A 5,659-nucleotide genomic window follows, 5' to 3' on the forward strand; every position below is an offset into this window, starting at 1 on the left:
TATTTCAATTTTAGGAGGTGGAGGTTGATTTTTTGAAAAAAAAAAATTGGGGATTACTAACTGTAAGTAAAATTTTCTTTAATGAAGTTTTCTCTAAATTGTCTCTGAAGAAAATCGAAATTGATTTTTCCGCGATGTCACCCATTCTCTTAACGATATTGGGAAAAAATTAATATGATAATGTCCCATATATAGAAATATTTGAGCCAAATTTAAAAAAATTAGTTCGGTTGAAGAAAATTCTGAGATATTTGGCCGAAAGCAGTTCAACATACATACGTAAACACACACAGATACATACAATGTTTTTTCTGGTCTAGATAAACTAGTCGGACCCCAAACTTAAACATTTACAACACCCCGACACCCCATTTTTGACATGATTACCATAATTTTCTCCTTAACAGAGTTATTCTAGCTATATTCGCCGGGAAATTAATAGTATACACTATACATCCTTATTTATTATATACCAAAAACGCAGAGCATAAAATAGAAAAATTGCCATCGTATAAATTAGAAGATTTTTCAAGCCTTATATCCTTTTCCAAGCCTTTTTTATATCTGGTTAAATTTGCAAGTATCTAGACAGACAATAAGAAAAATTCTCATTTTTTTTTTAATTTGGATTGCAAAATTATTGTGCAAAAACTGTCAGACCGATTGTGTTGAAATTTGGCGTGCTGCTTTATTATATGATAAAGTTCCTTTAGACAAAATATGGAGGTCCTATTTATAATATAAGTACTCGAAAAAAATACGCAAAACGTCTTGTTCTTTTTCCATTTTTTTTTTTTGGCAGTTGCTGCTATTTTTGCATCTATAATAATGTATTTTTCGATTTGCAACCGATAATATTGTGTGTAAAATTTAATAACAAAACATTTTTCACACCCGATCTATAAAATGAACAGTTATCGAGTTATCTAGGGAAATGTGAAAAAAATGAATATTTATGCGATGTTTTTATATTTTGTTTAATAGAAATTTAAACACATTTTTAACCGGCGCATAAAAACATAATCATTTCTGATGATATTCTGGAGGCATTAAAGCAAAAATTAGTCACCAAATAGAAAAAGTTCAAATATGTCCATTTTAAAACAGATACTGTCTGGACTATTATAATAATAAGGAAAAGACTTGTCATAAGGCAATATAACAAATGTTTGAAAGTTATTCTTGAAAAGAGTTGTTGAGAAAAAAGTTAAGGAAAGTTTAACTTATAAAATAAGATTTAAATAATTTTTTAAAACATTAAGCAATGATAAAACCCCAAAGAAATGAAGTTAAGAATAAACAAATTTTTTAGCGACAAATTTGATGATAATGAAGAAAAATTCCTAAATCACGGTGAATCTGCTTTATTAAAAGCTTTAAATATTATCAAGACATAAACCAAATTTTTTTTTCATTTTAAATAAAGTATCAGTTTTTGCTATAATGATAAAAAAAATAATAAAAACGATAGAACAAAGGAAAATTTATATTACAAATTTTCATTTAAAATGTATATTCAATTATTATTATCTGATTTTTTTTAAAATTATTCACCAAAATTCATACTTGAGACACCTTATTTTTATTCATTAACAGTAATGATATTTAAGCAGATATTAACCAGCATAAAAATATAAAAAAATGTGTATAATTGTTCACGTAATACTTATAAAAAATATCTTATATACGCAGGAAAACAATATTAATTTACATCAGATAGAGACGGCAGCAACTAAAGTTTATTTATCGATTTTACTTGTATTATTAGTGATATAAATGGAAGTAAAATTGGTTCTAAATCAAAATATGATTTAGAAACTACCGCAGTATCATATAATGATGCTGCAAAACACCCTATTATTAATCAACAAAGAAAAAGCCAAATAAACGGGTTGAAATATAAAAGCCGCAAATGAAGTGTCATCGTTATACTATGTTATTAAATAATATCTACTCTCTGATATCTCTTTATGATAATTATATTTACTGATAATTTTAACTTTATTATTATTATTATTATTATCATCACTAGATTGAATATTTTTACATATCTAAATTTGTGACGATTCAAACGATTCTTATAATGTTAACTTACCTCAAGCTTCTTCATTCACCAGTTTTTTGTACAACTTCTGTACTTCTAAATTAATTACCACAATTTGTTTTAATCACTTGTATTTATCAAAAATACTTTTTTTTCCTTTTTAAAAGAATTATTTTTTGATTTCTTATTCATTAAACAGGATGAATAACGAAGTTCTTCAGCAACTTTATACTACCTATTCTATTTATGAGAATAATTAAAAAAATTCATATAAGCATACGAGATCCATAAGTAAAGTAATGAGACTAGTTTTTTTTGCAACCAAAGTGGCAACACTGTAAAAAATGTAATAAACATATGGTTGTAGGAACAGCTGATTTATACTAAGTATTAATATTTTTAGTCTATTCTTGCCACTTGAGACGTAAAAAAAGTTTCTTGAAACGAGTTTTTGTTGTGCCTTACAAAAATGAATGATACTAATTATGAGCAAAGTTGTGCAATCAAGTTTTGTGTTAAACTCGATTAGAATGTATTGTAACTTTTTCAAAATTGCAAAGAGCGTATGGAGATGACGTTCTGTCACGGGCCCAAGTTTTTAGATGGTTTAAAGCATTTTCAGATGGCCAGGGATCAGTTGCGGACGATCCACGCTCTGGAAGACCATTAACGTCAAAAAGTGACATCAATGTTGAGCGAATCAGAGACTTGATACGGTTCTACCGGCGATTAACTGTCAGAATGACTGCGGAACAATTGAATTTGAACCGTACCACAGTCCATAAAATTTTGACAAACGAATTAGACATGAAAAAAGTTTCTACAAAATTGGTTCCAATAAACCTCAGTGTTGAACCCAAAAACAACAGGGTGGAAGTGTGCCGCGATCTTGTAGGGCGAATTGAAACGGACCTTGATTTTCTAAAAAAAATGTTATTACTGGTGATGAATCTCGGATATTTGAGTACGACCCAGAAAAAAAAACGCAAGAGCAAGGAGTGGCACACTTCAAACTCACCACGTCCCGTAAAAGCAAAAATGAGCAAATCAAAACCATGCTAATTTGTTTCTTCTACAGTAATGGCATTGTCCATAAAGAGTTTTGCCTACAGAACAGACTGTAAATCAATACGTTTACCAAAAAATTTTGAAAATCTGTGGAAAAAAGTTGCCCGCGTGAGACCAGCCGTCAAAGACAACTGGATGCTGCATCATGACAATCCACCTTGTCACACTGCACTCTCAATTAATGAGTTTTTGGCAAAGAAAAACATTCCTGTAGTTCCTCAACCACCTTATTCACCAGACTTGAGTCCCTACTACTTTTTCCTATTCGCGACTTTAAAAAAACACCTCAAAAGACACCATTTTGGAACAGTAGAAAATACAACAAAAAAACCGACCATCTGAAGGATATTCCGGTTTTTGAGTTCCAACACTGCTATGAAGGGTGGGAAAATCGTTTGAAGCGTTGCGTGGTTCCCAAGGGAACTATTTCGAAGGTGATAGAGTCCACGTATAATTGGGTTGTAAATAAAACGTTTTTCTGAACCACTCTCATTACTTATTTACAACCTCGTATGTCCTAAAATGTCGTTTGCAAGTTACAGCTAGTGAAAGATTTAGCTTGGATTTTAGCTAAAAAGGTGAGGTAGTACTGAAATTTTTAGGACGTTAATTAACTAGCAGAGTTAGTGATTTCTTATTGTTATTGACCTGAAAAATTGAATTTAGTAGGTCCAAGAACCTTATCTACAGTAGGTTTTGAGAAATTTGGGGTAAATCCAATAAATTTGAGGTAAACAACCCTCTTTTTTATGTCTGACGTAAAATAAACTTTTAAATAGATAATAAACACATACATTTTTAAACAAAGTATATAGAAAATTTAATTATGAACAGAAGGATTAGATAAGTTGAATAAAAGAAATAACATTTAGTAAAATTCGAATTTTACTTACTTGTAACGTACTTGGGGCTTAATTAAAACATAGCTTTTAGCCAGGATTATTTATGTGATGTAAACGTTTTCTTAGAAGTACCTAAATTCAATCACATAAATATAGTTAGTTACATTAGGCTTTCGTTTATCAATACCGGATGCCGCTTATACAAAATACATCCTTAATTATTACCGATAGGAACGAAGTTACGGTATTTTTATAAAACTGATTCATTCTGTATACGCTGCATCCGGTTCTAATGACACTACAGTTACAGTATCAGTTACCCATCGTCGTCTTGTCTATTCGCCATAGTCATTGTACTGTTTGTATATGTGGACGGTTATGTGCATTTTATCTGTTAAATTTATCTTGTAAAGTTTAATACTGTGATTTATTTTAATTACGGCATTAAAATGAGTACAAAAGTACAGCGTCTACGATCTTTTACAGTAAATGAATAACTGCGCGTTATAGAAGAGGCTGAAAAAATTGGAATCGGGCGGCAGGAAGAAAATATGACGTAGATGAAAGCTGCATTCGAGACTGGCGTAAGAAAAAACAACTTCTGGTGAAAGGCACTGGTAATAAAAAGGCTTTTCGTAGCTTAAAACCAAAATACACAGAATAGAAAAAACATTGTATGACTGTTATGGAAAAAAGGAAATGCGGATATGCTTTCACGACAGAAATGTGTCAATCATATACTCGTGAAATCGCTAAATCATTGAATAAATTGATTTTAAAGCAAGCCGTGGATGGATAACACGAATTTTTGCACGAAATGATTTGTCAATAAGACGAAAAACGTCCATTTCTCAACGACTTCCAGATGCTTATGAACAAAAAATATTACATTTTCACAAATACATAATAAATCTTAGAAAAGATAAATGCTATTTGCCTTCTCAAATAGGAAACGCTGATCAAATTCCCGTATATTTTGAAATGCCACTTCACAAAACCGTAAACAAAAAAGGTGAAAAAAGTGTTACGATTCGCACTGGTGGTAATGAAAAACAAAGGTGTAGTGTTATGCTTTGCATTTCTTCTGATGGATCAAAATTACTTCCGTACATTGTTTTTAAAAGAAAAAACTCTTCCTACCGTATAGGTAAATGGAGTTAGTATCAGAGTACAGGAATCAGGTTGGATGGACGAAACCTTAATTTTAGATTTGATCAGGTGGGTATGGCAAAAAGCGATCAGGAGATTTACTTATAATAATATAAAAATACTACCATAATAAAAATACCGATATGGTAGTAATGGATAGTTTTCGGGGGCATATGACTGATAAAGTGAAAGACATTTTAAAAAAGGGTATGACAGACAAATTAATAATTCCAGGCGGTTTGACATCTCTATTGCAACCACTAGATGTGTGCATTAATAAACCGTTGAAATCTACATTAAAACAACTGTACAGTAAATGGATGGTTGGTGAAAATTTCTTTTTCACGCCTACAGGAAGAATCAAACTCCCAGATTTTAACCAGATTTGTGTTTGGATAAAAAATTCTTTGGAAGGTATTTCACGGAATTAGTAAGGAAAAGTTTTAAAAAATGCGATATATCTAATGAACTTGATGGTAGTGAAGACGTTCACCTTTGGCAGAGCGACGTGGAGACTACCTGTAACTCTTCTATAGACATTGACTGTGGCAGTGAT

This window comes from Lycorma delicatula, chromosome 2, assembly GCF_047948215.1.
Source record: "Lycorma delicatula isolate Av1 chromosome 2, ASM4794821v1, whole genome shotgun sequence".
NCBI lineage: Eukaryota > Metazoa > Arthropoda > Insecta > Hemiptera > Fulgoridae > Lycorma > Lycorma delicatula.